The following is a 20,653-nucleotide window of genomic DNA, read 5'->3' on the forward strand; positions in this document are numbered from 1 at the left end:
AGAGTGAGGTTTCTCAGCTCTTCATCATTATTGTGCCTTTTCTTATTGATCTTTACTGTCTGGAGTGATTGACTACCGTTTGACTGCTCCGCAGCAGTGTACTGCCTCAGGCTTGGCCCAGTACATCTTCCCAACAGGCCTGGCTAGGGCATCATTAAAAATGGAGCACAGAGCATTGACAGGGCTCATCAGTGACATTTTACGCACCCTCTCTCTCTGCATTTCTCTCTCTCTCTTTGTCTCCCTCTCTCTGTCTCTCTCACCAGTGCCACCTTCCCCTGATGGACCTCCTGACCTCAGCCAGCTAATGGCCCTCAGCCAGCAAATTTGCATCTGACACTGTCTGACACAGCAAGCAACCTCCTCCCTCGCTCGCTCCCTCCCTCCGCTGCTCATCCTCTGGGTGCTGACCAAAGCTGTTTTTCCACGGTGCAAGGGCATTACCCCATCTTCATATCCCTGGGGTCATGGATAATTGGGGTCAATACCATATTCATTCTGTCAATTCAAGAAGTAAAACTGAAATTCCAATGTTCCTTTTTGTAAAGAAAATTAACTGGAATTTCAGTGGAATTTACCCAAATCCTATCTGTCTGGATGACGGTGACCTCACTGTTTTGTCCCTTGACCTGTAACAACATTTGATATCGAGATGAATTTACCTAACAGTCCAGCTCAGGTGTCTGTTATTTAAGTTTCTGTACCAGATAGATATCAGTGGACCATGCGCTCACTAAATTCCAGTTCCGGAATCTAAAAAGGTCAAACGTAAATGCTCTGTTAATTCCTTCTTATGTATACTCTAATCGAGAAAGGTTTTGTGTTTATCTTGATCTACATTGGGACAAATTATATGAAATCTTAGAAAGTTGATTACACAATAACATGTGCATACAGTATTCTATATATCCTTTATACTGTAACAGAACCTTCTGGAAAAATATATACAGAATCATGACTGTATATCATTTCACACAACGTATCTATATAATAACGTGATATCACTAACACAGTGGCAATCAGGAAAGAACATCCTTGAGCATAATGTACTGCATAATGCTGTCTTCAAAATCTCTATTATTTCCTTTCTGAATATGTGGAAAATATTGCAAACGTATGCTGTTGAATTGCAAACAGTGTGATATATACAGTAATGTGACACGCTCTACTTTTCCTTTCAGGAAAAGATGAACATGATCTCAATAAACCCAATTTACCGTAAGAGCATAATTGGAACAGGGTGCTACAAAGGCCCATATATAAAGCAGAGTCATGAGCCACTGTCTGCCCTTGGACCACCTCAACAGCCATTAGTAAATCACAGTCCTTGGTAGAGGTGTAAAGTACTTAAGTAAAAATACTTTAAAGTACTAAGTCATTTTTGGGGGTATGTACTTTACCTTACTATTTATATTTTGACTACTTTTACTTTTACTCCACTATATTCCTAAAGAAAATACAGTGCCTTGCGAAAGTATTCGGCCCCCTTGAACTTTGCGACCGTTTGCCACATTTCAGGCTTCAAACATAAAGATATAAAACTGTATTTTTTGTGAAGAATCAACAACAAGTGGGACACAATCATGAAGTGGAACGACATTTATTGGATATTTCAAACTTTTTTAACAAATCAAAAACTGAAAAATTGGGCGTGCAAAATTATTCAGCCCCTTTACTTTCAGTGCAGCAAACTCTCTCCAGAAGTTCAGTGAGGATCTCTGAATGATCCAATGTTGACCTAAATGACTAATGATGATAAATACAATCCACCTGTGTGTAATCAAGTCTCCGTATAAATGCACCTGCACTGTGATAGTCTCAGAGGTCCGTTAAAAGCGCAGAGAGCATCATGAAGAACAAGGAACACACCAGGCAGGTCCGAGATACTGTTGTGAAGAAGTTTAAAGCCGGATTTGGATACAAAAAGATTTCCCAAGCTTTAAACATCCCAAGGAGCACTGTGCAAGCGATAATATTGAAATGGAAGGAGTATCAGACCACTGCAAATCTACCAAGACCTGGCCGTCCCTCTAAACTTTCAGCTCATACAAGGAGAAGACTGATCAGAGATGCAGCCAAGAGGCCCATGATCACTCTGGATGAACTGCAGAGATCTACAGCTGAGGTGGGAGACTCTGTCCATAGGACAACAATCACATTAATGTATTCAATGAGCGATGGATGCCTGAGACACCGAGGTATCTCTCCCCCTTATAATTTGGGATCAAATATGCTCTGAAAGCAAACATGTTGACATGAGTACCCTGATATCGGGGAATTTGTGCCATTCTGAAAAAATTGTTAGATTTTTTCTATAACAAGTATATTGCACAAATCTGGCCTTTATGGAAGAGTGGCAAGAAGAAAGCCATTTCTTAAAGATATCCATAAAAAGTGTTGTTTAAAGTTTGCCACAAGCCACCTGGGAGACACACCAAACATGTGGAAGAAGGTGCTCTGGTCAGATGAAACCAAAATTGAACTTTTTGGCAACAATGCAAAACGTTATGTTTGGCGTAAAAGCAACACAGCTCACACCATCCCCACTGTCAAACATGGTGGTGGCAGCATCATGGTTTGGGCCTGCATTTCTTCAGCAGGGACAGGGAAGATGGTTAAAATTGATGGGAAGATGGATGGAGCCAAATACAGGACCATTCTGGAAGAAAACCTGATGGAGTCTGCAAAAGACCTGAGACTGGGACGGAGATTTGTCTTCCAACAAGACAATGATCCAAAACATAAAGCAAAATCTACAATGGAATGGTTCAATAATAAACATATCCAGGTGTTAGAATGGCCAAGTCAAAGTCCAGACCTGAATCCAATCGAGAATCTGTGGAAAGAACTGAAAACTGCTGTTCACAAATGCTCTCCATCCAACCTCACTGAGCTCGAGCTGTTTTGCAAGGAGGAATGGGAAAAAATTTCAGTCTCTCGATGTGTAAAACTGATAGAGACATACCCCAAGCGACTTACAGCTGTAATCGCTGCAAAAGGTGGCGCTACAAAGTATTAACTTAAGGGGGCTGAATAATTTTGCACGCCCAATTTTTCAGTTTTTGATTTGTTAAAAAAGTTTGAAATATCCAATAAATGTCGTTCCACTTCATGATTGTGTCCTACTTGTTGTTGATTCTTCACAAAAAAATACAGTTTTATATCTTTATGTTTGAAGCCTGAAATGTGGCAAAAGGTCGCAAAGTTCAAGGGGGCCGAATACTTTCGCAAGGCACTGTATGTACTTTTTACTCCATACATTTTCCCTGACACCAAAAAGTACTTGTTACATTTCGAATGCTCAGACAGGACAGAATTATGATCCATTTCACGCACCTATCAATATAATGCGTTGTCATCATCACTACTGAATCCGATCTGATGGACTCACTAAACACAAATACCATGTTTGTAAATGATGCCTGAGTGTGTCCGAAAAATATAAATAATTGTGCCGTCTTGTGTGCTTAATATAAGAAATTTGATGGATAGCATTTACTTTTACTTTTTCTCAAGTATGACAATTGAGTACTTTTTCCACCACCATACTTAAATACATTTAAAACAAGATAATTGTAGACTTAAGTAGTACTTTACTGGCCATCTTTTACTTTTACTTGAGACATTTTCTATTAAGATATATTTACTTTTACTCAAGTATGACAATTGAATATTTTTCCACCACTGGTCTTTGGTCACAACCATCAAGCAGGAGAGGGACTGATAGCAAGTGGCTTAATAACATACTTTATAGGGATGGAGAGGTTAGTCTGCGTTACTGTCACAGCAGTGACGGGCGCTATAGGGAACTGTCAGATGTTGTTTTGTCAATTTGTGTCAATAGGCTTGTTCATTCAGGAGCTCAGGCCTGGTTTGTAACAAGTATATTCATAGTACAACTCCTCAGTCCTCCGTGTATTTGTGAGTAACAAAAGATTTGGCTTAGAATTGACCTACAAAACTGTTTCTGTCTGTTGGGAATTTTCCTATCAAGGTTTGGAGTATAGAATCAGAGATGGGATCAGACAACAATGTAAACGGTTATCACAATGACACTGTAACTATAGTGGACGAATATATAAATTCAATAATTCCCCATTTCTTCAAAAATCAGTTGACATTGAAATAATATTTTGGTTTCCCATACCATTTTATTGCATTTTCAACATTGCACAAACGATTTTCCTTTTTGAAACTTAGGTTTACAATTCTTTGAATGTTTTATTTGGTTCCAAATGAAACATTCAAAGAAAAGAACACCCTTGGATCAAACATGTGGGAGGTTCAATGATGCTGTGGGGTTGCTGCCTCTGGTACTGGGGGCCTTAAACATGTGCAAGGCATCATGAAATCAAGGTGTTTTGGACTCACGGACCCATGTTTTGGACAATGTTCGACCTAGTGTCCAACAACTGGGTCTCCGTCGAAGAGTATTCGTCTTTCAGCAGGACAATTACACCAAACCCATTAAAAACACCCAGGAATGGTTCAAGAAGAAATGGCGATACTGTATGTTCTGTAGTGGCTAGCGTTGAGTGCAGGTCTGAATCACATTGAAAGCAGCAGTTGGTTGAAGTCACCCCTCAAACTTTGCAGAATTGGAGCAGTTTGCAGCTCAACAGAGGGCCAAGCTTCCAGTAGAAAAGTGCAGCAAGCTCATTGATGGCTACAATAAGCATTTATGGGCAGTTATCTTGGCCCTGCGATAGACTAGCGTCCTGTCCAGGTGGTGTACTTGTACATCCAGCTGCCTCACTCTTCAGAAATAGGATATACTGTAGGCTCCTGCTCCTATGAGCCATTTCATCTGTCAAGGGTACCAATATAAACTGAACAAAGATATAACATGTAAAGTGTTGCTCCAATGTTTCATGAGCTGAAATAAAAGATCCCAGAAATGTTCCATACAAACAAAAAGCTTATTTCTCTCAAATGTTGTGCACAAATTTGTTAACATCTCTGTGAGTGAGCATTTTTCATTTGCCAAGATAACCATCCGCTTGACAGGTATGGCATATCAAGAATCTGATTAAACAGCATGATCATTACACAGGTGCACCTTGTGCTGGGGACAATAACATGTAATTCTAAAATGTACAGCTGTCTCAAGTTTTGAGGGAGCGTGCAATAGGCATGCTGACTGCAGGAATGTCCACCAGAGCTGTTGCCAGAGAATGTAATGTTAATTTCTCTACCATAAGTCACCTCCAACATTGTTTAAGAGAATTTGGCAGTGCGTCCAACTGGCTTCACAACTGCAGACCACTTGCAGACCATATAAAAATGTCCCAGTTCTTCCATGGCCTGGATACTTACCAGACATGTCACCCATTGAGCATGTTTGGGATGCTCTGGATCGACATGTATGGCAGCGTTTTCCAGTTTCCCCCAATATCCAGCAACTTCGCACAGCCATTGAAGAGGAGTGGGACAATGTTCCACAGGCCACAATCAACAGCCTGATCAACTCCATTATTTTGAGCAGAGAACAAATAGAGTACTCTGAAAGGTAAATACTTCTGAATGTGTGAGTGTGCCTGTTTGTGTGCATGCTGTAGTAGGTTGGCGCCCCCCCTTGGGTTGTGCGTGGCGGAGATCTTTGTGGGCTATACTCGGCCTTGTCTCAGGATGGTAAGTTGGTGGTTGAAGATATCCCTCTAGTGGTGTGGGGGCTGTGCTTTGGCAAAGTGGGTGGGGTTATATCCTGCCTGTTTGGCCCTGTCCGGGGGTATCATCGGATGGGGCCACAGTGTCTCCTGACCCCTCCTGTCTCAGCCTCCAGTATTTATACTGCAGTAGTTTATGTGTCGGGGGGGGGCTAGGGTCAGTCTGTTATATCTGGAGTACTTCTCCTGTCTTGTCCTGTGTAAATTTAAGTATGATCTCTCTAATTCTCTCTTTCTTTCTCTCTCTCTGAAGACCTGAGCCCCAGGACCATGCCTCAGTACTACCTGGCATGATGACTCCTTGCTGTCTCCAGTCCACCTGGCCGTGCTGCTGCTCCAGTTTCAACGGTTCTGCCTGCGGCTATGGAACCCTGACCTGTTCACCGGACGTGCTACCTGTCCCAGACCTGCTGTTTTCAACTCTCTAGAGACATCAGGAGAAGTAGAGATACTCTTAATGATCGGCTATGAAAAGCCAACTAACTGATATTTACTCCTGAGGTGCTGACTTGCTGCACTCTTATTATTATTTGACCATGCTGGTCATTTATGAACATTCAAACATCTTGGCCATGTTCTGTTATAATCTCCACCCGACACAGCCAGAAGAGGACTGGCCACCCCTCATAGCCTGGTTCCTCTCTAGGTTTCATCCTAGGTTTTGGCTTTTCTAGGGAGATTTTCCTAGCCACTGTGCTTCTACACCTGCATTGCTTGCTGTTTGGGGTTCTGTACAGCACTTTGAAATATCAGCTGATGTAAGAAGGGCTAAATAAATACATTTGATTTGAAATCTAATGCAAAAAGAGCTGTGATTAGCCTAAGTCTAGCCCTGAATAACCTTTGTATGTGACATCTTACCATCATCAACAAAGGTGTCAGGTCTTTTAGAAAAGGTTCTTATGACCTTTGAAGTCTCTGTAGTCCATTTCCATTGAACAGTGTACAACACAACAACTTACATTATCAGACTAACATTGTCAGTTTCAACGTTTTGTTGTCACATGCACGACATACAGCAGGTGTAAAACAGTACAGTGAAATCAAATCAAATTGTATTTGTCACATGCGCCAAATACAACAGGTGTAGTAGACCTTACCGTGAAATATTACTTACAAGCCCGTTTGATTAGTTTAGTTGTTCAGCATTCTTATGGCTTGGGGTAAAAGGTGTTAAGGAGCCTTTTGGACCTAGACTTGGCGCTCTGGTACCGCTTGCCGTGCGGTAGCAGAGAGAACAGTCTATGAATTGGGTGACTGGAGTCTTTGACAAATGTTTGGGCCTTCCTCTGACACCGCCTAGTATATAGGTCCAGGATGTCAGGAAGCTTGGCCTCTGCAGTGCCTTCCGATGAGATGCAGAGCAGTTGCCATTCCAGGCGGTAATGCAACCGGTCAGGATGCAAATTAATGTAGGTGCAAATTAATGTAGGAGAATATAACACATTAGATCTGGTAAAAGATAATACAATGAGAAAAACATGCATATTTTGTTTTTTTGTACCATAATCTTTGAAATGCAAGAGAAAGGCCATAATGTATTATCCAGCCCAGGCGCAATTTTGTTTTTGGCCACTAGATGGTAGCAGTGCATGTGCAAAGTTTTAGACTGATTGAATGACTGAGCCAATGACGTTTGTACATGTTGTATCAAGACTGCCCAAATGTGCCTAATTGGTTTATTAATACATTTTCAAGTTCATAATTGTGCACTCTACTCAAACAATAGCATGGTATTATTTCACTGTAACAGCTACTGTAAATTGAACAGTGCAGTTAGATTAACAATAATTTAAGCTTCCTGCCCATATCAAATATGTCTATGTCCTGGAATTTTTTTAAATGACTTACAACCTCATGCTAATCACATTATCCTATGTTAGCTCAACCGTCCCTTGGGGGGGCACACCGATCCTGTAGAGGTTTTAATTAAAGATGTGTTTTTAAAGGGATACTTCAGGATTTTGGAAATGAGGCCCTTTATCTACTTCTCCGGCGTCAGATGAACTCTTGGATACCATTGTTATGTCTCGGGGGTCCAGTATGAAGGAGGTTTGAGTTTTGTGAGCCAATGCTAACTAGCATTAGCACAAAGCAGATACCCATAGACCTCCAGTCATTGCGCTAACGCTGGTTAGCAACTTCCTTCAAACTGCACGCAGAGACATAAAAATGGTATTCACGAGTTCATCTGACTCTGGGGAAGTACATAGATAAAGGGCTTCATTGTCAAAATCCCAAAGTACCCCTTTAAGCCTTGAGACAATTGAGACATGGATTGTGTTGGTGTACCATTCAGAGGGTAAATGGGTTAGACAAAATATTTAAGTGCTGTTACGAATCCCTTTTGGCCCAACAGTCTAGGGGGGGGGGATGGTAGTGAGACCCGTAACATAACTCATGTAAATTATAATTGTGACAAAGTAAAAGTGTGAACGTAATAACCAGGACAACTGAAATAATACCGTCAAACTCAGGGTTTATTGTAAAACACACGGTAATGGGGGGGGGGGGAGCAGGAAAAGGAGCTGAGCTGGACCCAAGGAAAGAAACAAATATGCAAAAACACCCCTAAGCTAGATTAGCCTATTTCAACAACAGCTAACTAACTAACCAAAAATACAGTGGGTGGTCCGCCCAGTTCTAACTAGTGTTTTTAACAAAGTTTACCTACGGGTAGTGTATGCCCATGGGCGACTTGTCTTGGTTTCCCCTTTTCCCACCAGCAAACACCATAAGCAAAAACAATACTCACAGGAGATGACAAAGTGATATGGAGGTGCTCAAACAAAAGAGGTTAAGACGCAAAGAGAGAGATCTACATACATGGCATTTACAAAGAGATTGAGCTTGAAATCTATATAGAACAGAGATCTACCAACATGGCATTACAAAGAGATTGAGCTACTCCTGAAATCTACAAAGAACAGCGATCTACCATGGGCATTACAAAGATTGAGCTTTTGAACAAACAAATGATGGGGTTTTTAAACCATGGGGAAGGAACTGTGATAGGGTAGGAAACAGGAGGAGGTGTGTCTTCTGATTGATGGGTTGATTGTTGACTGATTGGGGAGTAATGATTTTCACCTGTGAGGGGAGAAGGAGAGAAAAGAAACACAGGATACACACAGACACAGGATACCTGTATCCGTAACAAGTGCATTTGAACAGAGTATGGTAGTAGGTGCCAGGCGCACCATTTTGAGTGAGTCAAGAACTGCAACGCTGCTAGGTTTCATACTCAACATTTCCAGTGTGTATCAATAATGGTCCACCACCCAATTTGACACAACTGTGGGAAGCATTGGAGTCGACATGAGCCAACCTCCCTGTGGTACACTTTCGACACCTTGTCCATGCCCCGATGAATTGAGGCTGTTCTGAGGGCAAATAGTGGTGCAACTCAATAAAGCTGATCCTAATGTTTTGTATACTCCTTTTTATATACACAGCATAAGGTACGGTGTCGGTGAAAAACATGATGTTTGTACATTATAATAGTATGACAATTTAAAGTACAGTTGCTGCCAATATCCAGCTGGTTAGTGATTTTGTGTAATTAATGCATACAGTTTACACCGGTTTCATAATTTACATCGTTTTTCTAATGAGAGCCACAGAACCTTGAACAGAATCATCAATCAGGCCTCGTGTATTCCTTTTTCAGCCTTCTGTTCAATTAGTGTATCCATATTGGTTTTTAATGTACGCCCGTGTAGGAATCTGTGTAAACCAGTTTACTAATTTAAATGAATAACTGTCCTCTCATTCTAATCCACAGAGACACTTACAAAGAGAATCATCAGAGGCCAGGAGGTCCAGCCATACTCTATCAAGTACCAGGCGTAACAGGGACCACTACCGTGGAGCCACACTCATCCGACCCAAGTAGGTGTGTGTCTGCTGCCCACTGCTGGAAACCGTGAGTACTGACTACAATTATGGGAGAGGGATGGATATCGGTGTACAGTGTACACAATAGCATATTTGGCTGGATTCATCTTATCTCGAACGGGTTTTGGACAATTCTATTGGTCCTAAATTGAAATGAAAGTGTTTTGTTTTTCTATCACTACAGCCGCAACAACATCATGCTCATCAAGGTAAGAGACTTTATTTTAATGTTTCACCACCATGAGCTAGAGTCGTTTCAATACCCACACAGGCATACCACTTACAAGCTTGGGCAAGTGGTATGCTAGTGTAGATATCGGAACCTATCGATGGTGTTACGGTTGTTTGTACTTTATATTTCAGTTAGTCTGCTAACTGCGCATCTTCAGATGCTACTGCAGCCTAGACACTAAAATCCATACCGTCACTCTGTCCCTGTTGATCCCTGCTTCTGATTGGTCAGCATCTGATTGTGTGCCTTTGCTATGGTTGTGTGTGTTCTAGCTCAGTGAGCGAGCCCAGCTCAATGCCTACGTTCAGCCTGCCGCACTGCCAGAAGACAACACCCCTGGTCTCCAAGGGTACACCACCTGTACGGTGAGCGGCTGGGGCGTCACCCCGCATCTACAGCTACTACCTGTCCCCTGTGCTGCGGATGTGTAGACCTTACTGCCGCTCCTACTGCTGCTATTGTTACTACTGCTACTGCTCCTGCTACTGGAGGACCACAGACAACATGATGTGCGGTAGGACCCACTTTGGTGGCAAGGACTCCTGTCAGGTAAAGCCTAATCTCGGCACCCAGAACCAAATCCTTAACATCTGTCACAAGAGCCTAGGTATAAACTGGTATGAATAACAGGGTGTGGCCCTTAAAAACTGGGCCAGAGCCAATGGGGATATATACTGTTTGGATTAGGGAAATGTATGTGTTCAGACAAGGGAAATCAGATAGCGGTCTCCAGGTCATAGGATTTGTATGCTATGATCTCTTAATAATAAAATAATCATATGAATGTGTTAAACTTCTATAGCGCTTTTCAGAATAGACATCTCAAAGCGCTTTATAAGCAAAAAACAAAACAAACAATCATGACATGTCAGGTCAACCAATAGAGGCCAAGCCGCTGAATGCTGCATCCTTTGCGGATGGAGAGGGTCAGTTCTTGGCTCGAGTTTGAGCGGAGGGAGTTGGTCAGAAGTTACTAAGAGTTCCTTTGTAGCACTAACAAAAGGATCAGAGCTTTTGTTCACTATTGTGTCTTTTGTGTTATTGTTCTACAGGGTATGGTAGAAATTCTATAGGAAGAGAGACTGCAGATTCTTTCAAACAACAACTTTATTATGAGATTTGCAAAAATGGAGTATTTCAACAATTTCAACAAGATCAACAATTCCCGCATGTTTCCACACAGCTAAGTTCCTGTAGATTGTGGAAACAGGATGCTACATACTGCGGTCGCACCCAAACGGCTCTTATCTGTACACCCAGACTTATGACTAAGTCACAGAAGACAAGCCTGCATCAGCAAAAAATATTAACATGCAGTACCAGTCAAAAGTTTGGACACACCGACTAATTCAAGGGTTTCTAGATTGTATAATAATAGTGAAGACATCAAAATGATGAAATAACACATATGGAATCATGTAGTAAATAAAAAAGTGTTAAGCAAATCAAAATATATTTTAGATTCTTCAAAGTAGCCACCCTTTACCTTGATGACAGCTTTGCACACTCTTGGCATTCTCTCAACCAGCTTCTGAGGAATGCTTTTCCACAGTCTTGAAGGAGTTCCCACATATGCTGGGCACTTGTTGGCTGCTTTTCATTCACTCATCGGTCCAACTCATCCCAAACCATTTCAATTGGGTTGAGGTCTGGTGATTGTGGAGGTCTGGTCATCTGATGCAGCACTCCATCACGCTCCTTCTTGGTCAAATAAACCTTACACAGCCTGGAGGTGTGTTTTGGGTCATTGTCCTGTTGAAAAACAAATGATAGTCCCACTAAGCACAAACCAGATGGGATGTGCAGAATGCTGTGGTAGCCACGCTGGTTAAGTGTGCCTTGAATCTAAATAAATCACTGACAGTGTCACCAGCAAAGCACCCCCACACCATCACACCTCCTCCTCCATGCTTCACGGTGGGAACCACACCGAGATCATCTGTTCACCTACTCTGCGTCTCACAAAGACACGGCGGTTGGAAGCAAAAATCTCAAATTTGGACTCATCAGACCAAAGGACAGATTTCCACCGGTCTAATGTCCATTGCTCGTGTTTCTTGGCCCAAGCAACTCTGTTCTTCTTATTGGTTTTCTTTAGTAGTGGTTTCTTTGCAGCAATTCGACAATGAAGGCCTGATTCTCCTCGGAACAGTTGATGTTGAGATGTGTCTGTTATTGAACTCTGTGAAGCAATTATTTGGGCTGCAATCTGAGGTGCAGTTAACTCTAATGAACTTATCCTCTGCAGCAGAGGTAACTCTGGGTTTTCCTTTCCTGTGGCGGTCCTCGTGAGAGCCAGTTTCATCATAGCGCTTGTCGATTTTTGCGACTGCACTTGAAGAAACATTCAAAGTTCTTGACATTTTCTAGATTGACTGAACTTCATGTCTTAAAGTAATGGCTGTTATTTCTCTTTGCATATTTGAGCTGTTCTTGCCATAATATGGACTTGGTATTTTACCAAATAGGCCTATTTTCTGAAAACCAGCCCTAACCTGTCACAACACAACTGATTTGCTCAAATGCATTAAGAAGGAAATCAATTCCACAAATGAACTTTTAACACCTTTTAATTGAAATGCATTCCAAGGTGACTAGCTCATGAAGCTGTTTGGGAGAATGCCAAGAGTATGCAAAGCTGTCATCAAGGCAAAGGGTGGCTACTTTGAAGAACCTCACTGTTATGCACGTGAGTGAGGACCCAAAAGCGGTTTAACAAAAACAGAGTCCTTTAATGTCAAAACACAGGTAAGACATAGATCCTCTTCAAATGTATATAATGGCAAAATAAACAACCCGCAGAGAGGGCGACAAATGAAACATAAAGTCCTTCTGATAATCACAGAAGAGTTCCCCTCCTAGCAGCAGAGGAGAATAGCTGGGTTAGAGTCCCCTTCTAGCAGCAGAGGAGAATAGCTGGGTTAGCGGCGACAGACTGCTGGTCTCTCTGGGTAGGCGCGGGTCGTAGAGGACAGAGGTACCTGATCACACGTAGCATCAGATGAACAGGCAGATTCCGACAGGACAGGACAAGGGTGAAGCAAACGAGACGATAGTTTGGTTCTGGCATGAGAAACTCAAACGAGAATCTGACAAAGACAGAAGCAGGAACAGAGAGAGAAATAGAGACCTAATCAGAGGGAAAAAAGGGAAAAGGTGGGAAAAGGGTGAACGAGGTAGTTAGAGAAGATGAGGAGCAGCTGGGGGAAGGAGAGGAAGAGAAGGTAACCTAATACGACCAGCAGAGGGAGACGGAGTGAAGAGAAAGAACAGGAACAAGACATAATATGACAATACATGACAGTACCCCCCCACTCACCGAGCGCCTCCTGGCGCACTCGAGGAGGAAACCTGGCGGCAACGGAGGAAATCATTGATCAGCGAACGGTCCAGCACGTCCCGAGAGGGAACCCAACTCCTTTCCTCAGGACCGTACCCCTCCCAATCCACTAGGTACTGATGACCACGGCCCCGAGGACGCATGTCCAAAATCTTACGGACCCTGTAGATAGGTGCGCCCTCGACAAGGATGGGGGGGGGGGAGACGAGCGGGGGCGCGAAGAACGGGCTTAACACAGGAGACATGGAAGACCGGGTGGACGCGACGAAGATATCGCGGAAGAAGAAGTCGCACTGCGACAGGATTAATGATCTGAGAAATACGGAACGGACCAATGAACCGCGGGGTCAACTTGCGAGAAGCTGTCTTAAGGGGAAGGTTCTGAGTGGAGAGCCAAACTCTCTGACCGCGACAATATCTAGGACTCTTAGTTCTACGCTTATTAGCGGCTCTCACAGTCTGCGCCCTATAACGGCAAAGTGCAGACCTGACCCTCTTCCAGGTGCGCTCGCAACGTTGGACAAAAGCCTGAGCGGAGGGGACGCTGGACTCGGCGAACTGAGACGAGAACAGCGGAGGCTGGTACCCGAGGCTACTCTGAAAAGGAGATAGCCCGGTCGCAGACGAAGGAAGCGAGTTGTGGGCGTATTCTGCCCAGGGGAGCTGTTCTGACCAAGACGCAGGGTTACGAAAAGAAAGACTGCGTAAGATGCGACCAATAGTCTGATTGGCCCGTTCTGCTTGACCGTTAGACTGGGGGTGAAAGCCGGAAGAGAGACTGACGGAAGCCCCAATCAAACGGCAAAACTCCCTCCAAAATTGAGACGTGAATTGCGGACCCCTGTCCGAAACGACGTCTGACGGAAGGCCATGAATTCTGAAAACATTCTCGATGATGATTTGTGCCGTTTCTTTAGCAGAAGGGAGCTTAGCGAGGGGAATAAAATGAGCCGCCTTAGAGAACCTATCGACAACCGTAAGAATAACAGTCTTCCCCGCTGACGAAGGCAGTCCGGTGATAAAATCTAAGGCGATGTGAGACCACAGTCGAGAGGAAATGGGAAGCGGTCTGAGACGGCCGGCAGGAGGGGAGTTATCGGACAAGCAGCCACGAAACGACGCGTGTCATGCTCCCGAGTGGGCCACCAAAAACGCTGGCGAATGGAAGCAAGCGTACCCCGAACGCCGGGGTGGCCGGCTAACTTGGCAGTGTGAGCCCACTGAAGAGAACGGCCAGACGAGTAGGAACGGGAACGAAAAGAAGGTTCCTAGGACAAGCGCGCGGCGACGGAGTGTGAGTGAGTGCTTGCTTTACCTGCCTCTCAATTCCCCAGACAGTCAACCCGACAACACGCCCCTCAGGGAGAATCCCCTCGGGGTCAGTGGAGGCTACTGAAGAACTGAAGAGACGAGATAAAGCATCAGGCTTGGTGTTCTTAGAGCCCGGACGATAAGAAATTACGAACTCGAAACGAGCGAAAAACAGCGCCCAACGAGCCTGACGCGCATTAAGTCGTTTGGCAGAACGGATGTACTCAAGGTTCCTATGGTCAGTCCAAACGACAAAAGGAACGGTCGCCCCCTCCAACCACTGTCGCCATTCGCCTAGGGCTAAGCGGATGGCGAGCAGTTCGCGGTTTCCCACATCATAGTTACGTTCCGACGGCGACAGGCGATGAGAAAAATACGCGCAAGGGTGGACCTTGTCGTCAGAGAGGGAGCGCTGAGAAAGAATGGCTCCCACGCCCACCTCTGACGCGTCAACCTCGACAACGAACTGTCTAGAGACGTCAGGTGTAACAAGGATAGGTGCGGATGTAAAACGATTCTTGAGGAGATCAAAAGCTCCCTGGGCGGAAACGGACCACTTAAAGCACGTCTTGACAGAAGTAAGGGCTGTGAGAGGAGCTGCCACCTGACCGAAATTACGGATGAAACGACGGTAGAAATTCGCGAAGCCGAGAAAGCGCTGCAGCTCGACGCGTGACTTAGGAACGGGCCAATCAATGACAGCTTGGACCTTAGCGGGATCCATCTTAATGCCTTCAGCGGAAATAACAGAACCGAGAAATGTGACTGAGGAGGCATGAAAAGTGCACTTCTCAGCCTTCACAAAAAGACAATTCTCTAAAAGGCACTGGAGGACACGTCAAACGTGCTGAACATGAATCTGGAGTGACGGTGAAAAAATCAGGATATCGTCAAGGTAAACGAAAACAAAGATGTTCAGCATGTCTCTCAGGACGTCATTGACTAATGCCTGAAAGACAGCTGGAGCGTTAGCGAGGCCGAAAGGAAGAACCCGGTATTCAAAGTGCCCTAACGGAGTGTTAAACGCCGTCTTCCACTCGTCCCCCTCCCTGATGCGCAAGAGATGGTAAGCGTTACGAAGGTCCAACTTAGTGAAAAACCTGGCTCCCTGCAGGATCTCGAAGGCTGAAGACATAAGAGGGAGCGGATAACGATTCTTCACTGTTATGTCATTCAGCCCTCGATAATCTATGCAGGGGCGCAGGGACCCGTCCTTCTTCTTAACAAAAAAAAACCCCGCTCCGGCGGGAGAGGAGGAGGGGACTATGGTACCGACAGAGAGTATAGTCTACCCCGGGGGGAGTGGTTCCCGGAAGGAGATCAATACTACAATCATACGACCGGTGTGGAGGAAGAGAGGTGGCCCTGGACCGGCTGAACACCGTGCGCAGATCGTGATATTCCTCCGGCACCCCTGTCAAATCACCAGGCTCCTCCTGTGAAGAAGAGACAGAGGAAACAGGAGGGATAGCAGACATTAAACATTTCACATGACAAGAGACGTTCCAGGAGAGGATAGAATTACTAGACCAATTAATAGAAGGATTATGACAAACTAGCCAGGGATGGCCCAAAACAACAGGTGTAAAAGGTGAACGAAAAATTTAAAAAGAAAGGGTTTCGCTATGATTACCAGAGACAGTGAGGGTTAAAGGTAGCGTCTCACGCTGAATCCTGGGGAGAGAACTACCATCCAAAGCGAACAAGGCCGTGGGCTCCCTTAACTGTCTGAGAGGAATGTCATGTTCCCGAGCCCAGGTCTCGTCCATAAAACAGCCCTCCGCCCCAGAGTCTATCAAGGCACTGCAGGAAGCTGACGAACCGGTCCAGCGTAGATGGACCGACAAGGTAGTGCAGGATCTTGAAGGAGAGACCAGAGTAGTAGCGCTCACCAGTAGCCCTCCGCTTACTGATGAGCTCTGGCTTTTACTGGACATGAAGTGACAAAATGACCAGCGGAACCGCAATAGAGACAGAGGCGGTTGGTGATTCTCCGTTCCCTCTCCTTAGTCGAGATGCGGATACCCCCCAGCTGCATAGGCTCAGCACCCGAGCCGGCGGAGGAAGATGGTAGTGATGCGGAGAGGGGGGCAACGGAGAACGCGAGCTCCTTTCCACGAGCTCGGTGACGAAGATCAACCCGTCGCTCTATGCAAATAGCGAGTTCAATCAAGGAATCCACGCTGGAAGGAACCTCCCGGGAGAGAATCTCATCCTTTACCTCCGCGTGGAGACCCTCCAGAAAACGAGCGAGCAAAGCCGGCTCGTTCCAGTCACTGGAGGCAGCAAGAGTGCGAAACTCAATAGAGTAATCTGTTATGGATCGATTACCTTGACATAGGGAAGACAGGACCCTGGAAGCTTCCTCCCCAAAAACAGAACGATCAAAAACCCGTATCATCTCCTCCTTAAAGTCCTGATACTGGTTAGTACACTCAGCCCTCGCCTCCCAGATTGCCGTGCCCCACTCACGAGCCCGTCCAGTAAGGAGAGATATGACGTAGGCGATACGAGCTGTGCTCCTGGAGTAAGTGTTGGGCTGGAGAGAAAACACAATATCACACTGGGTGAGGAACGAGCGGCATTCAGTGGGCTCCCCAGAGTAACACGGCGGGTTATTGATTCTGGGCTCCGGAGATTCGAAAGCCCTGGAAGTGGCCGGTGGATCGAGGCGGAGATGGTGAATCTGTTCTGTGAGGTTGGAGACTTGGGCGGCCAGGGTCTCAACGGCATGTCGAGCAGCAGACAATTCCTGCTCGTGTCTGCCTAGCATCGCTCCCTGGATCTCGACGGCTGAGTGGAGAGGATCTGAAGTCGCTGGGTCCATTCTTGGTCAGATTCTTCTGTTATGCACGTGAGTGAGGACCCAAAAGCGGTTTAACAAAAACAGAGTCCTTTAATGTCAAAACACAGGTAAGACATAGATCCTCTTCAAATGTATATAATGGCAAAATAAACAACCCGCTGAGAGGGCGACAAATGAAACATAAAGTCCTTCTGATAATCACAGAAGAGTTCCCCTCCTAGCAGCAGAGGAGAATAGCTGGGTTAGAGTCCCCTTCTAGCAGCAGAGGAGAATAGCTGGGTTAGCGGCGACAGACTGCTGGTCTCTCTGGGTAGGCGCGGGTCGTAGAGGACAGAGGTACCTGATCACACGTAGCATCAGATGAACAGGCAGATTCCGACAGGACAGGACAAGGGTGAAGCAAACGAGACGATAGTTTGGTTCTGGCATGAGAAACTCAAACGAGAATCTGACAAAGACAGAAGCAGGAACAGAGAGAGAAATAGAGACCTAATCAGAGGGGAAAAAGGGAACAGGTGGGAAAAGGGTGAACGAGGTAGTTAGAGAAGATGAGGAGCAGCTGGGGGAAGGAGAGGAAGAGAAGGTAACCTAATACGACCAGCAGAGGGAGACGGAGTGAAGAGAAAGAACAGGAACAAGACATAATATGACAATACATGACACTCACAAGTGAAATATATTGTGATTTGTTTAACACTTTTTTGATTACTACATGATTCCATGTGTTATTTCATAGTTGTGATGTCTTTACTATTATTCTACAATGAGAATATAGTATAATAAATCAAAACTATACTGTTAAACAATGGACAATTCTCTAAGTAAAAACAGCATAGTACAGTGCCTTGCGAAAGTATTCGGCCCCCTTGAACTTTGCGACCTTTTGCCACATTTCAGGCTTCAAACATAAAGATATAAAACTGTATTTTTTTGTGAAGAATCAACAACAAGTGGGACACAATCATGAAGTGGAACGACATTTATTGGATATTTCAAACTTTTTTAACAAATCAAAAACTGAAAAATTGGGCGTGCAAAATTATTCAGCCCCCTTAAGTTAATACTTTGTAGCGCCAACTTTTGCTGCGATTACAGCTGTAAGTCGCTTGGGGTATGTCTCTATCAGTTTTGCACATCGAGAGACTGACATTTTTTCCCATTCCTCCTTGCAAAACAGCTCGAGCTCAGTGAGGTTGGATGGAGAGCATTTGTGAACAGCAGTTTTCAGTTCTTTCCACAGATTCTCGATTGGATTCAGGTCTGGACTTTGACTTGGCCATTCTAACACCTGGATATGTTTATTTTTGAACCATTCCATTGTAGATTTTGCTTTATGTTTTGGATCATTGTCTTGTTGGAAGACAAATCTCCGTCCCAGTCTCAGGTCTTTTGCAGACTCCATCAGGTTTTCTTCCAGAATGGTCCTGTATTTGGCTCCATCCATCTTCCCATCAATTTTAACCATCTTCCCTGTCCCTGCTGAAGAAAAGCAGGCCCAAACCATGATGCTGCCACCACCATGTTTGACAGTGGGGATGGTGTGTTCAGCTGTGTTGCTTTTACGCCAAACATAACGTTTTGCATTGTTGCCAAAAAGTTCAATTTTGGTTTCATCTGACCAGAGCACCTTCTTCCACATGTTTGGTGTGTCTCCCAGGTGGCTTGTGGCAAACTTTAAACAACACTTTTTATGGATATCTTTAAGAAATGGCTTTCTTCTTGCCACTCTTCCATAAAGGCCTTCTCCTTCTCCTTGTATGAGCTGAAAGTTTAGAGGGACGGCCAGGTCTTGGTAGATTTGCAGTGGTCTGATACTCCTTCCATTTCAATATTATCGCTTGCACAGTGCTCCTTGGGATGTTTAAAGCTTGGGAAATCTTTTTGTATCCAAATCCGGCTTTAAACTTCTTCACAAGAGTATCTCGGACCTGCCTGGTGTGTTCCTTGTTCTTCATGATGCTCTCTGCGCTTTTAACGGACCTCTGAGACTATCACAGTGCAGGTGCATTTATACGGAGACTTGATTACACACAGGTGGATTGTATTTATCATCATTAGTCATTTAGGTCAACATTGGATCATTCAGAGATCCTCACTGAACTTCTGGAGAGAGTTTGCTGCACTAAAAGTAAAGGGGCTGAATAATTTTGCACGCCCAATTTTTCAGTTTTTGATTTGTTAAAAAAGTTTGAAATATCCAATAAATGTCGTTCCACTTCATGATTGTGTCCCACTTGTTGTTGATTCTTCACAAAAAAATACAGTTTTATATCTTTATGTTTGAAGCCTGAAATGTGGCAAAAGGTCGCAAAGTTCAAGGGGGCCGAATACTTTCGCAAGGCACTGTATGTCTAATTAAACTGCATAGCATGTAATTAATTAATTTCCTCCACAAGGGTGACTCGGGCAGACTCCTTATCTGCAATGGAAACTTAGAAGGCATTGTCTCATGGGAAGTCAGCCGTGCCGACCCTTACTTCCCAGGAGTCTACACTAAAGTGAGAAACAATGACAACCCCATCAACTGAATCAAGACCAACGTCCCAGAAAGATGCCTCACACAGGGATGAGAGGGGTTCCAAAATGAGTCCTATTCCACCCCTGCTTGCCACAGTTTGAAACCATATGAACAAGAGCAGTGGCTGTGACTCTGAGCAGAGTCATGTATTTATAGAGAGCTGGGCCATTGAGGTTTCTGCATTATGTTAATTTACATGATGCTACAAACATTCTATGGCAATCATGTTAGCACCCCATGAACATTACAAGGGAAATATTTCTATGTAACTGAATGTTTAAAAGTTGGTCCAACACTCTAAATATATGGTCCTGGCTCTGAGTAGTGGACAAACACAGAAGCAATAGTATTCGATAGCACAAAGATCTCATGTAATTCTGTGTGGAACAGCCCCATGCCAAACCACAACTCCTTCATTTTATTATTAATTTCTGATGAACAGCTTTGGACACTGATTCCTGCTTACAAGCAAAAACTAAAGCAGGAAGTACCAGTGGCAATCTCAATACGGATGTGGTCATGACGCGGATGCTACACTACAGGACTGTTTTGCTAGCACAGACTGGAATATGTTCCTGGGATTCATCCAATGGCATTGAGGAATACATCACCTCAGTCAACGGCTTCATCAATAAGTGCATCGATGACGTTGTCCCCACAGTGACTGTATGTACATATCCCAACCAGAAGCCATGGATTACAGGCAACATCCGCATCGAGCTAAAGGCTAGAGCTGCCGCTTTCAAGGAGCGGGAGACTAATCCGGACGCTTATAATAAATCCTGCTATGCCCTCAGACAAACCATCAAACAAGCAAAGCGTCAATACAGGATTAAGATTGAATCCTACAACACCGGCTCTGACGCTCGTCGGATGTCGCAGG

General features: G+C 44.5%; 1 pseudogene; it reads left to right on the top strand.

Moving 5' to 3' along the window:
- Positions 1-8,843: 8,843 nt before the first annotated feature.
- On the top strand, positions 8,844-19,780 carry LOC139367314 (trypsin-2-like; annotated as a pseudogene).
- The last annotated feature ends 873 nt before the right edge of the window (positions 19,781-20,653 follow it).

This window comes from Oncorhynchus clarkii, chromosome 16 (assembly GCF_045791955.1).
Source record: "Oncorhynchus clarkii lewisi isolate Uvic-CL-2024 chromosome 16, UVic_Ocla_1.0, whole genome shotgun sequence".
In the NCBI taxonomy this organism is placed as follows: Eukaryota; Metazoa; Chordata; class Actinopteri; order Salmoniformes; family Salmonidae; genus Oncorhynchus; species Oncorhynchus clarkii.